The sequence below is a fragment of the Pyrus communis genome, chromosome 8 (genome assembly GCF_963583255.1).
Source record: "Pyrus communis chromosome 8, drPyrComm1.1, whole genome shotgun sequence".
Classification (NCBI taxonomy): Eukaryota; Viridiplantae; Streptophyta; class Magnoliopsida; order Rosales; family Rosaceae; genus Pyrus; species Pyrus communis.
This window is the reverse complement of record NC_084810.1, coordinates 26,899,499-26,914,305: the sequence shown is the minus strand read 5'-3', so window position 1 is coordinate 26,914,305 and position 14,807 is coordinate 26,899,499. Positions and strand designations below refer to the sequence as shown.

The window sequence follows — 14,807 nt, the reverse complement described above, 5'->3', positions numbered from 1 at the left end:
GATATTGAATTCGCCATCCATGAAATTTGAACCTTAGACCTCTCACTTCCAAATGAAGAGTACCGAGTAGCATCAAATCCCTAATTAGGAGGGGTCATGTAAGTAAGGGCTCCAAGTCTTCTGAAAATAATGTCTCATTTATGTCTCCTTATCCATTTTTTTGATAATTGTCATTCCACCTAATTCTAGCTTAACTTTGTTATTTTTTAATAATTAAAATAAATAAATATTAAAAAGTAAAAAATCCCTAAGGGGTAGAGTCATACGAGAAAATTTTAATTGTGACAGGACCACGGATGGTATAGCACATGTTTTTATGTAAGTAAGGAGAACTTTTATTTTTTAAATCATTAACTTTTTAACACACATATCTTACCATTTATATAATGACACGTGATGTATCATCCTGTGTGACGATCACACTGAAAAATCCCTCATCCAAACCCTTCAAAACAAAATGTTCCCCAATGATCATCTGACAAAAAACCTTAGGGCTTTTGCAGGAGAAGATGCATCGCGGCGACGGTGGCGGTTTCCCACTGCCACTTCCAGATTCACAAGTAAGGTAGGGTAGGGGGGGTGGGGACTGGGGAATTTTGTTTCTTCTTCCCGTCAACCTTTTCCAGATTCACGAAATCCCTCTCGGTTTTTCTGGGTTGCCGATGGTCCCAGGATCGAACTGGTTCCAGATATAAATAAATAAAATAAAATAAAATAAAAAGAAGGTGAAATATATAGAAGTAACAACTGGATTAAATACGATTGATGCAACATAGCAGTAGCGAGAGGCTGCAGAAAACTAAAGCCCAAACAACAAAATTACACTTGGATATTGAAACTTACAAAAAACATGAGATCCCCATACATTTTTATTTTCAACGATGAGATCCCCATACATTTTTAATTTCAACAATGAGATCCCCATATCTGAGGAGTATATCTTGCTATTCTATGCAGTAGTTCGTTCTTTCCCCCGACGAGATCCCTATATACATCCTTGGTACATGACAGAGTTCTTTCAAGTCAGACAATATTGCTGGTGCATGCTTGATCATCAACAGTACTAATAGCACCTCGGCTTGATTCTACCACAGGATCAATGACGGTTGTAGGAATTGAATTGTCTGGGGTAGGGTACTCAAAACCGCGAGGTTTGTAATATTTATTGAAGTGAAGATTGCAGAAAGCTACAAGAAGGAAGGCAGCGACGTAGATAGAATAGGCAGCACATTTGAACCACAAAGGAAATGAGATGCTGATGGATATGAAGAAGGCTGTGACCCCAAAGAAGATGCCAAAATGATGAGAAAGGCCGGCTATTGATATTCCAGCGAGAGAGTAGCTGGAGTGAATGGATTTGCTCATCAGGATACAAGTGAAGGCAAATAAGACTAATAGTCCAAGAAGGTCAAAGATCACTGGGAGAGGGAGCTGGCCAGGAGGAATTTGGAAGCGGATAAGCGCTAGTCCGATTGCTGATGTGAAGCAAAACCCAACAATTATCCTTGAATCTAAGTTGTTGGTTGGGAACTTAATCATACTTCCTCTGATCTGGAACTTGCAGCACCGGGGCTTCTAGGTCTGGTTCGCCATAGGGATGATCACGATCAACGGGACTGATTATTAGACCATCGAGCAGTTGAAATATCGTTGCAATAAAACGTTTCATTTTGCTATGCAGAAAAGGAGAGAGTGATACCATAAGGAGAGAGGTTGTTGTGATTATATATACAGCAAAAGGTCTTTTTAGGATTTTTGGATTGAGATTTTGGATTATGTGTGCCGGTGCAGTTAATTAATAAAATAGTTCAAGTTTCTTTTGTTGAAAATAGAAATAAGGTTCGTTTATGGAGTGCATTTTTACTCATCACACTATTTATCATCGTTAGATGAATTTGAATTTTAAGATTTGTGCTTATTCACTACACAAATCTCGAAATTTAAACTCTTCTAACGGTAATAAATAGGGTGGTGAGCAAAAATGCTCTCTTGTTTATGTGGTGGAGATCTTTTTCCTGGTAATTTAATGATGGAAGTGGTGTCACTTAGTACTATTTTTTAGTGGTATTCATTTTCACTTATAAGTGAAAGGTTTTAGATTCGATTTTTGTCAAAGATAAATTTGAACCAAATTATTATTAGTCCATTATGAAATTAAGCTCAACTCCTCTCTTTCAAGATAGAAAATATTATAATTTGTTTAAATATAAAAAAATAATGAAGGTCAGAAATTGATAGTTGCCAGTGCCACGGAGGAAGGACAATCCATGTTGAACGTGATGTCGAACCACGGAGGAAGCGCAACCCCTCTCGTGCATTTTTGAATTTGCTCATCAAGATACAAGTGATGTCGAACGTGATTCTAGGGTTTAGACAATCGTTGTCTACTGGTTTGGCTTCATATATCCATTCGACAATCGATGGATCCACCACTGGACTTGGTTCACTCCGCTATCTCATCGGTCATCTTGTTTTTTTTTCTTTTCGTTTTACCCTTTTAAACTTTGATACCCATCAGGTCCATATTCATTCAGAGGATGCTCAGATTAGACATATGACACAACACCAACAAAACAAGAGCACGGCATCATTCAGCAATTTTTGTTCTTTTTGGTTGATTATAGAAATGGGGGATGTGATATTCACACACCCCATTTTATTTTTCACATATTTTTTTAATTTTCGATCGTCGAATCGGATAAATTAAAAAAGATTAACAGACATAAAATATCAAGGAGTGTGTAAGAAGTAAAATATGGTGTGTGGAGAGCACATCCCTATTGAAATTATTTTCCATGAAGTTACAATTTTCATTAACTCACAAACATGTTGCAGGGATTTCACCTGTTTTTTTTTAAGGTGCATTTTACTGTATTTTAGCTTATAATTATGTATAGTAAATAATTAATATGAAAAATTGGAGTGTCTAATGACTGTTCTTTTTGTAATTTTCAAATGTCAAATGCATGAACAAATAGAAATAGAGACATATTTAATTGATACACGTTATTTATCATGTACTATTGAAACTTTCAAATGCTAGAGAATTTATAAATTGTTAGATATTTTTACCATGCACATTTTAATTTAGGAATAATGGGTACTAAAGTTTAAAAGGTGAAATGGTTTGGTAAACGTGCGGGGCCTTCGAACGGAACAAAATAATAATATAATCCCAAAGGGAAGTCTTATCTGGGACCCTCTCTGAACTCTTTCATTTTGCAGACTCCTAGTTACACCGAAGACTGACTAGATCCGTATCCATCATCGCAAAATGCTAAGGACCTTTTCACCCCATTATCATCTGTTCTCTCGCACGCCGTATCTTCTGAGTTGTGTGAATCAAAACAGAAAAAGTAAATTGTAGCAATAGTTTTTTAACTAACAATTCTTTACTATTGGTTTCTTAATTTATTCAAATGTGTTGTTATAATCATTTTCATCAATTTTTCAAAATTTTGTCAAAATAAGTTATGTTGAGATAACCATTTATATAGTAAGGGTCCATCAACTCATCATGTGTAATTATGGTCATTTTTGTCAACTACGTCAAATTTTTTGGCAAAACGAGTTATGTTAGAAGAACCATTGCTACAACTGAGTTAGAGTTAATGAACCATTTCTTCAGTTGAATTAAAGTTGAGAAACTAATGGTAATGGATTTTTAGTTGAATGATCATTGCTCTAATTGAGTTAAAATCAAGAAACTATTAACTACAATTTACTCAAACGGAAAGTATAAGTACTTGAAAAGTTAGAAGATGTAGGAAAATATCATGAATTAATCATTGGCAATTGATATTTTTCAAAAAAAATTGAACCAACAATCGAAAACTAAAAGAACAGAAAATGTTAAAAACTTATTGAATATTTATATAAACACTAATTGTATGCGCGTTTTCTATATTTTTTAATGTATTATAATATTTTATAATCTAAATGAAGTCCTATTTTAAAATTTAAAATTTTATGCATCACCGTACAGTTACTTAAAAAAAAAAAAAAATAGAGTTGTTCTTTCAAATCCCCATTAGGATTGCACGAAAAAAGAATGTTAACCAACTTCTGTAAAGTATAATTATCGTAACAATATTTTCAACCAATATGACGGTTGCAACCAAAGTTAGAGACCCATTTTGAAAGAATCTCTTTAGATTATATTTAAACGTTGGGTTAAAATCTAAAATTTAGATTTTAAACTAATCATCTACTTAGCATTACGATTAAATGGTGTTCCGCTACACTTGCAAATGAGTGGTCTTAAGTTTAATTCTCATCAAATGCGAATTCAAATCACGTTATTGCTAATTTATTATGAAGCTAAGCTCAACCCCTCCCCCTTATTGTAGATAAATTTTGGGTTAAACTAAAATTTGGGCAATTTTATCATAAAATTTAGGTCTAGGTTAAAAAAAGGCCACCAAATTTTAGGTTTTAAACTAACCAAATCTGTGACAACCCGTTCCAAATTTTACGTTTTTATTTTATTTTAAAAGCGTGAATTTACGAAATTGCCCTAGAGGTAAGGACTTTGACTTCCGTTGATCATCGACTTGAGAGATGTGAGACTTATTCTTTTAGCATATCCTCGTTGGTACGAACGTATAGGCGAAAGCCGTTTGTGAGTCCGGATTATAACGGTACAGTTACGGCCGTTCGAAATTGGTTATTCAAGGTTTAGTGTTAATTAAATTAAATCCCCATTTTGTGGGGTGAAGCCAAATCAGAAATGAGGAAAGAAAGAAAAGAACCAAAAAAAAAAAAAAAAAAAAAAAAAAAAGGGAAGCGGCTTTCCCGTCCACCCACAGCCACCACAAGTTCCCATTTCCCAAGGCCGATTCCAGCCAACTCCGGTGGAGTTTTTCGACGCCACCACCACCATCTTGAAGCTCTCATTTCCCTCTACAAAACCCACCCAAGAACCATCTTGATTAGCCATGGTATGTGGCGATTTGAGGCCATGAAAGTCGACGAAAATCAACGGTGCTCCGGCCACTCTTTTTGATTTTCCGCCAAATTGGTAATGTGATGGCCGATGCCACCACTTGGGCTTTATAGCCCATCATCCCAGGAGAAAAACCCAACCAACCTTGACCCCGTTGGATCACTGTAGAAGACGAATCGACATCTGGAAGTTTTAGGCACCCATCAGCTTTGTGGGCAAAATTAACCATATTCCATTCACTTTTGGATTTCGTGGTAGGTATGAAAGTTGCTCTATTCACTGAGATCTTCATTTCTATGAAGTTTGAGAATTTTTGGAAATAGTTGGATTTTCCAGCGAGTCGGGAAGGCCAATCGCCACCCGCGGCGGCGTGTGGCCAATGGACCGCCAATGCTATTTGTAGGCTATGTCGAATGTCTTGAATTCAGTTTTGTTATTTGAATGACATAGGTTGATCGTTAGAACCCAAATTTGTTACGATACTTTACCTGATGAAAATGTGAATCGACGATCAGACTATTGGATCGTCACCAAACTTGGATACATTATAATACGTAATATTTAAAGATCATAGGAATTTATGGATCGGGAATCCGATGTACGGATCTTGCTGAATTGAATTTGTAAGTTAGTAAAATAAATATTCACGTTCACTTGGTTTTGGGCAAATGGCAGAAATCCAAACGTTGGATCGTAATGAGAAATTTTAATATGTTATTCTAGAAACATATTGTGGATCGTTGGGGTTGTGGATTGGGAATTTGATATACTGATCTTCCAAATCAAGCTATACAGGGTTGTAGACCCTACCGTCGATCTTTGATCGACGGTTGACTTTTGGTCAATGGGTCTCAAATTATTCTTGAAAGTCCTTGAGGATATGTTTTTATGTAAATTATGTATTCTATCGGTAAAAACTTTGAGACGTGATTTGATAATTGGTCACAGGCGACGATAGATCGTGATGTCTCGATGTGCGTGCAAGATAATCATAGCGTGGACTCCAGGTGAGTGGGCCTTTTTCTTTCATAGGCATATAATTGATAGTTCCACAAGCACTCCTATAGTGATCTATGCTTGTTACCTACAATTAATCATTTCAAACTACGAATGGCTTGATCCCTGTTTAGGGTACGTAGGCAGTCTAATAAGACGTTAGATGCATCCATATAATAAATGAGATTAAATAATTGAGACAATAGCTTTGTTTAGTGAATTAAGCAATGTGAAGGACATTGGTGGGAAGTGTGAGATTTAGCTTTATGATTTGACGATTAATGTTGATCATGAATCAATGCGTGAAGAATCAAGAAATTGAAGTAAGGAAAGGTAAGTAATAATAGTTAATGTAACTAGGGTTTAATTGGGCTTAACACTGATGATTACTCTCAAAAGTAAATAGTTTGGGAGTATGGTGTTATTGATTGTACAAGTTACGCCGTATTATATATTTTGGGAATATCATGAAATGTTTGGATATAGATTGCATCATGGCATATTCATATGGATATTACTTGAACCTAACTATTGTGAATGCTTTGAAGTGTTATATGACGCCGCGGACGCCCAGGTAAGCTTAGGTGAGTACATGTTGATGTTAGTGATGGTAGTGAGTACGATTGTGCTGAGATATAATATAGCTCATAAACCTGCACCCCGGTGTTAGTGCTCCCGCCCGTGGCCACGGCACAGTCCTTCACGTGATGTTCACCTCCCGCACCTTACGCTCACCTTGGAACCAAAGTAGGTGCACAGTCCTGTCATACAGACCACTTTAAGTGGTTCCTACTCGTAGGTGACCCGCGATTATTCGCATAGTCTTCACATGATCGTAGCACTTGAGCGTATTTATTTACACCCAGTCCTGTCGTATAGACCACTTTAGGTGCTTCCGACTCGTGTGCAGGTATACTTATAGAGTTATTGGCTAGCCATGATTGATGAGATATGGATAAGTCGTACAGGTCACTATACGTGACTCCGACTTATATGCTAGTCATGATTGATGAGATATGGATAAGTCGTACAGGTCACTATAAATTACTCCAACTTATATGCTAGCCATGATTGATGAGATATGGATAAGTTGTACATATCATTTTAGATGACTCTGACTGATATATCATTTTGTATTGATTAAGTTCATTTGGCCTACTTATTAATATATGGTGGAGTTAATGGCAAACCGTGGTTTTGGTCATTTCTAAGTATGATTTGGATATATGTATATATGTTGTACTATCCTATAGAAAACGATAAGGGAATTACAGTGAGGGGTTATTACTGTTAGAAAGGTAATAGTTTTGGGAAACTTGGTTTTATTGCTTACTCACTTTATGTTTTGTACCCCTTCAGGTTTTAACTGCTGAGTTCGTATCAACGAGGATATATAGCTAATCTTAGTATTGGTAACTACTTTTAAGGGTATGATTCTCACCGACACTATTGTACTTTACTTATACTCTGACATCGCGTGTGAAATGGATTCGCTCTCACTCGTAGCGCACTATGGTATTTAGACACTTTTAAATTCAAATTTATTCACTTTTTATACACTATCACATCTTATGGCTTCATCACCTTCCAGGTGTCGGCCAACACAGCTCGATTTGAGGTCCTAGTAGACATTCTGGGTCGGGATGTGTCAAAATCATTCTCCAATAGTTGGATTTAAAGTAAGTTTTACGGTATAAGCTAAAATTTAGTCAATTTTAAATACATTAAATCCAATGACTACGATCAAATATAATCAAATCTAACAATAAAAAAAAAATTAAAAAAAAAGGAGCTCAAAATTAAATCCAACTCCGAAAACAATTAAACATATAATTAAATCAATATTCACCCAAAAACATTAAAATACAAGTTTTTTGGAGTCATTTTAGTGAATTTTTAAATTTTCTCAGAATTTAAATATTTTATAGTTCAAATATTTATAAAATGAATTATTATAATCTACGTAAATTTTACTTTGAAAAAAATAGGTTAAAAACTTTTAGCATAAATTTATTATTTAATAATCTTAAACTAATATTTTAACCTATAACTATTAGAGTGTAAAAAAAAAAAAAATTTATTTCTCAGTTAAAAAATAAATTTTCTAAAGTAAAAATATTTAATCTCAGAGTTGAAGATAGCCTTAGCGTTCCTCAAATAAGAATGCAGGAATATTTGGCGAAAAAATAACGTAAGACAAAAAGGTAAAAACATTAGAAGACATTACCGCACTCACATCAGCTGAATTATTAGCTTTTTACTTTCTTGCACGTCATAAAACACTGCTACTGTTGCTTGTGAGCCTGTGTTCTTTTCAGATGTCCGAGATGACAACCCTCTGGATTGTCTTGTTGTACAAGTTCAATTATACATTTAGTGTCAGACTAACTATATGAACTTTCCATATTCATGCTTTTTTTGTTGTTCATGAAGTCTGACATGAATGAGTTGTAAAAATATAACCCTTACGTTGTGGAAAATAACCATTTATGTGAAATTTGCAATGAATAGGCATGTCAGGAATCATATACTTTGAGGGTTCCAGCAATCATGGAGATAAAGAGATGGATTGATAAACAGAAAATTGATCAAAAAATTATTTTGATATTAGCAATCAACACTTAAATAATCTATCATTAACAATCACATAATATAGTTTACAAAAATAATATTTGAATATATAATCTCCCTAACATCATCCTTTATTTTAATTTAGTTTTCTATCAAAATTAAGAAGTCAAAGAACTCATAACAAAGAGGTTATAAAAAATGTACATAACTTTTATATTCCATCCATACGGCTAAATGATAAATTTAGTTTTCTAAGAAGGAAAAAAAATCTGTCGACTTGTGACATAAATCCAACAAAACATTACTTGATCAAAACTAAATCTTCAAAGTAACGATTTTGCTAATTTTTGTAAAGTTCCAAAAGGGAAACAAATATGATTATACAATCACATACTGGAGTAGACCAATTATCTAGTCTTACTTTTCACTTGTGAGTGTTTCTATATGTATCAGTTTGCTTCTCCAGTTTTCCTATTGCCAAAGGGCGATACTCTTTGTAATTGTCCTTTCATAACATTTCTTCCTTTCTTTTTGTGACCAAGTGAATAACATAGAACACTCACAACTGATCGCTAGCAATTCATAATTCTACATGACAAATTCACAGCAGAAGGAATTTATCCCACTTCATATTTTATTGGGACGGGAGGCGACAAGATTCATCCCTCATGTTCCCATCACAACCCCAAAACACTATGCAAATTCGACAACTTTAACAATATGCAAATCCAACAAAGAACTGTAAAATCAAGGTTGAAAGCTTAAAACCCAAAAATTCTTGAAACCAAAGCTTCAATACCATATTAGACAACACCGAGAGGTAAAAATCATACAAATTTAGGAAATGGGTAAAGTATTATTCCGACCACAAATGTTACAGCTACATTAACGCTTGGACACACAAATATTCTAAAACCCATTTATTTGTCTTATCATGTACCACTTATCCGTGAAGTTCAGAGTACTTGGTCATCTATAACCCCTAAATCACCAACATTTTCACAAAATACAAACTAAATTTAAAAAACGAAAAACAAAAAACAAAATCTTGAAACAAAATCTCTCACCTCTCTCACATCTCTTGGGGTATTGCTTACGAGCCTCCTCTTCTTCCATTGGTTTGCCAATAAACCTCAATTCCTCTCTGTCTTCATCAGCCGCAGCTACCTCCTGAGTCACTGGCTTCCTCGGCAGAGAAGCTGCTTTTTCCACACTCGTTGCTACTTCCTCTTCATCTCTCGCGTTATTGGTTTGCCTCGGATTCTTTGATTTAGGTGTAGAAGCAGATTTTGCCACACTCGTTCTCTTCAACTCTTGCATTTTTGGTTTGCCTCAGCTTCTTCGATTTGGGCAAAAAGCAGTTCTTTCCACACTCGTTGCTACCTCCTCATCAACTCTCGCCTTCTTGGCTTATCTCCGATTCTTCGATTGCAGCGGAGAAGCAGATGTTTCCACAATTGTTGCTACCTCCTCCTCAACCCTCGCCTTCCCGGTTTGCCTCGCGTTCTTCAATTTCGGTGGAGAGGCCACTTCTTCCACACTTGTTGCTACCTCCTCTTCATCTCTCGCCTTCTTGGTTTGCCTCGTCTTCTTCGATTTTGGCGGAGAAGTAGCTTTTTCCACACTCGTTGCTACCTCCTCCTCAACTCTCGCCTTCTTGGTTTGCATTGGGTTCTTCGAATTCGGCGGAGAACCTGAAGAGGTTCCGGCCTTCGACATCCGCTTGCACGCCATTCTGCTTACGGCGGAGAGAGGCTGAATCGCCGGAGAAGACGGTGGATCTTTTAGAGAGAGAAATGGGCGATAGGGTGTTTTTAGTGTGCGAGTGATTGGATTGGGGTTTTGTTTTATAGTGAGCCGCGAAATTAATGGAGTGGGGAGTGCGCGGCGTGTGGGCGGGAAAACGGGAAATTTTGAAAAGTGGGATTTGAACTTTGAGGCGACGTTTGGTTTTGGAGCGTAAAGGGTGACATGTAGGTATGTTTGGCTTTATTTTTGTTTATATTTTGACTTTTTTTTTTTCCTATTTGCCATAAATCAATGCTACAGTGTGCAAATATACGACGAATGTACGATGAGAATTGGAATTGGATTCGGTTGGATTCAAATGGTGGGATTTTAGGAATCTGCATATTTTAGTCATTTATTATGTATCGTACGATCATAAATTATTTAATATTTTTATTTATAATTAAATACAGATGATGATACGTTATGGACATTTCACATGTTAAACTAATCTAGTTTAATATTAAGGGCAAACATTATTGTTTGAGCCGTCTCGTATAAATGTTATATGCTTAAACGATAAGTCCAAGGAATATGTGATTGGAAGAATGCGATCTAAAGAAGTTAGATTCATGAGACCATTCTTTCGTTGACACATCCTAAACGTTCCTGATCATAGGATTGTCAATTGGGCATTGACAGTCCGTTAAGATCAGTACGTGCTATGTCTTCTCTCAGGGAGAGTGACTAGTCTCGAGTCATTGGTGTGTGTGACATCAAGACAAGCATGTAGGTGCTCAATAGAGAATGAGTTCACTGAACACGATCAACGAGGGGTTCTCATATTCATGTCACATGAGAACTCATGGTTGGGATAATGCAAAGTAGTCCTTTGACCTGAGGCATCACAGCTGTCTTGTGGTTAGGTCCTTAATCTTTGATTATGTCAAAGTCACTCCATCAGGAGGGTGTCCATGGCATCGTCGGGGTTAAGCCACTTAGCCATGGAGGCAAGTGAATGCGCAACAAGGGATCTCTAACCTTCAAACTGTTTGAGGGAGAATACTCTATGATATGATTTAGAATCTCTGGCCAGAGTATGAATGAGATGTTGGAATGCGTTCCAAATCACATTCAAGGTAATCATATAAGCACAAGACTCACATTGGATAGTAGACATGAATAAACTATCAAACCAAACAATGTGGTTAAGAGTATTGTATTAGAGAAAGACCGTATTGCATTTGTAATCCTAAAACTGAATAGGTTCTCCACCTCTTCTGATTAGCTTGGGTAACCATGACATGCTGCTAGGCGTCAACCATGGTTTGTGGAAGCCCTAAAAGTGTATTATCACTAACGGGAGAATTGAAAGTAAGTTTCAATTCACAATCGATTTGAAAGAGTTTGAATCGCCCACTGCCTCGCTAAAAGGAACCTAATGGATCGTACACCGTGTAAGGTAGAGATTGAAGATTCAACGGAGATGAGTAAGAATAATTAAATGGTTTAATTATTTATGGCAAGGATTAATTAATATGATTATTAATCAAACGAATAAGTTCGTTAAAAGACCACGGGATAGTTTTGGACCTTAAGGCCCAATGGGCTTCGAACGTCAAGTCCATTGACTTAAGTTGTGTGACAACTTAATGAATAATGATTCACAAAGGCCCAAATAGCCCAATAAATCCCATGTTAAAGAAGGAGTGGTTTTGGACTTATTTACAAGTTTGCCACTCAAATGAATTAAGGAATAAGTATGACTTTATAACCAAAATTCATAAATGGTAATTTTTGGGGAAAGGATGAGAACACAAGCTCTCCTTTCTCTCTAAAATTTCAACCACCTTGAAGGGATCATCTAGCAATCAAACTCCTCCAAGGTCACTCATTTCTTCTACAATATGCCTTGGTGTGGAGACTTAGAGGTTTTCAATTTTGGGAACTTGGAGAAACCTTTTCATCCATCCAAATCCATGGATCTAAGATGCAAGGAATGAAGGCCCTCTCTTTGGGTGATTAGCCTTTGCTTATGCAAAGAGGAATCTACAAAGGTATTGATTTCTCAACTCACTTTGTTTTGAGTTGAGTCTTGGTTCACCTATCTACTAGGCTTTGAAGTTCATGGGTTAAGTTTTGTTTTTGAGTGCATATAAACATGATTCCGCCTTTTAATTGTTAATTGCATGTTGTTGATGTTGCTCAAATGAACTTGTTTTACACAAATCGGCCTTCAAGTGGTATCAGAGCCTAAGTCTAGTAGTTGGTGAATCCTTTTGGGTTTTGTAGTTCATAGTTTGTGATTTGAATGTTGTAATTGTTACAAGCTTTATTCTTGCTTCTTTGAATGTAAATTTTGTTAGAAAATTTGCCATCTCAAATGTTGTAGATGTAGTTTATATGAGCATGAATTTTGGAGCTAAAATTTGGTGCCATGTTTTTGGGGAAATTCGGCCAAATCCAAAGGGTGAAATTTTGGGTTCTTGTTTGACTTGTTAAAAAGTGTTTTAAAGTGACTTTTGGAACCCCTATGTACCCTAGTATGGTTGTATGTTATTTCCCTTAAGTTTGAGTGGTTTTGGTATGTTTTTGGGTGAAGAATGTTCATGGAGCTCTTATGGGTTTTCATGGATGTTCTTCATTGTTCTTGATATGTTCTTGCCAAGAACAAAAGGTTTGGTGTTTTGATTCAAAGTTTTGATTTATTTCATAAAGTTTTTGTTTTGAAATATTTCTTATGTTTAAATATATTAGATATTTATTTTGAAAGATTAAAGAAATTTTAGTGGGTAGGTGTGTAATGATTTATTCCATTTCACCCACCCCACTTACAAAAACTTTGAAATTTTTTTTATTACTTTGCTTCAATGGCCGGCCACCCTACTCAATTAGGGTCCTTTTGGGGCTTTTATGTAATTACATAAAGTTTTGATACTTTTGTGTATTTGTAATTTGACCCAAAAGTTTACGTTTTTACGTAAAGGTCCAAAATCACTAAAAGGACAAATTGTTTTGCTCCTTTAATGAAGTTTTAGCTTTTGTGGAAATTTTTGGGTTATAGTTGTAATTAAATGAAGTAGTGGACTTTTGTGTTTTTACAAAGTGACCCCAAAAGTTTAAGTTTTGCAAAATGGCCCAAAAGTTGAGGTCATAGCATTTTGGCCCAAATTAGGTAGAGAACAAAATTGTTTTGTCTCTTTAAATGAGAATTGGATTTTCATTTCATTTAGCTCCATTTAAATCAATTCTATGGATACAAAAACCAAATGAAAATGTTGCATTCAAGTTTAATTAGTTAAAGCGTTAATTAATTAAAGAAAGGGTGATTATGAACCTAAGCTTACGATAATTGAGCTATGTGAATGACCGTTTCAAATTTGTTTGAACCATGGGAATGAGTAGATTAAATTTTGGTTGTAATTTGATATGATCAATTGTTGTAAAAGAGTATAAGCTCTTCTTTACTTTAAAGTAATTTGATTTGATCAATTGTTGTAAAAGAGCATAAGCTCTTATTTACTTTGAAGTACTCCTTTCTTGTTTTATTCGATATGCATGAAATTGGAGTAGTTGGGTCCAACGCCCAATAAGACAACACGCCTTAATGTGATTAAACGCGTAACTAAAATCAATCACCATCCCTAGACCGAGATTCAACACTAGGCTCGTGTTGAATCGAATCAAAGGTTCATAGTCATCCTAAGGCCCTAAGGCAACTATATAGTCCATCAATGAATGCAAATCTTATGTTAGTAGTACCATATAGTCTTGCTTTAAAAACCGTTTTAAAAGCATAGTGGGAGTATTATATACTACTAAATCAATCATATGGACCAATAGTTGTAATATGACCAAAATGTTTTAATTGGATTAAAATGTATGTTTATATGTGATGAGACCTAAAACCCTCAACAAACCATTATTAAGTTGATAAGCGAGAGATGCTTTGAATATCTCTTCGTGGCCTTCCACCGTGGTGGGCTCTAATCGTTTGTGACTTGTACACCGGCTTCACCCTATCATGGGGGAGTACAAAGTGCATGCTTACACTCAGGAGGAGTCCATAAACATATGATGAGGTAAGTGTAGGCAACGAGGATGGCCGATATCATATCATTGTGAGGCTATTCTTGAACCCCTTCATGAATTAAGCATGGTGGGAATAACTTAACTAAGTGCAATGGTGCCGATATCGTATCATCGTGAGGCCACATTTTCTAGAGGCCAAACTAGATGGTTAATTACAAGAGTTGTAAATGACTAAAGTGTTATTCTCTCATCATTATTTTTGCTAACCAACATGATATAATTCTGAGGTGGGCTTGGTAATGGTGAGTCTCCCATACCCCGCTAAGAGTTCAACAAAACTCTCGAATTCCGATGAGGGATATGGAATTTGCTAAAAATAGTGGGTGGTGCTATTTTGATTTAAAGACCCGGATCAAATAGCTTAAAATCAATCAATTTATATTCGTTATGTATTTGTTTACCAATATATTTGCAAACGCTATCCAAAACTTGACAAAGAAAAACCGAACGCTTTAGTTTCCGAACTTGGTACCAC

General features: G+C 35.7%; 1 pseudogene; it reads right to left on the bottom strand.

The window, feature by feature from the left end:
- LOC137743256 (DNA (cytosine-5)-methyltransferase CMT3-like) overlaps positions 1 to 14,807 on the bottom strand; it is a 95,774-nt pseudogene that overhangs the window by 55,414 nt on the left and 25,553 nt on the right.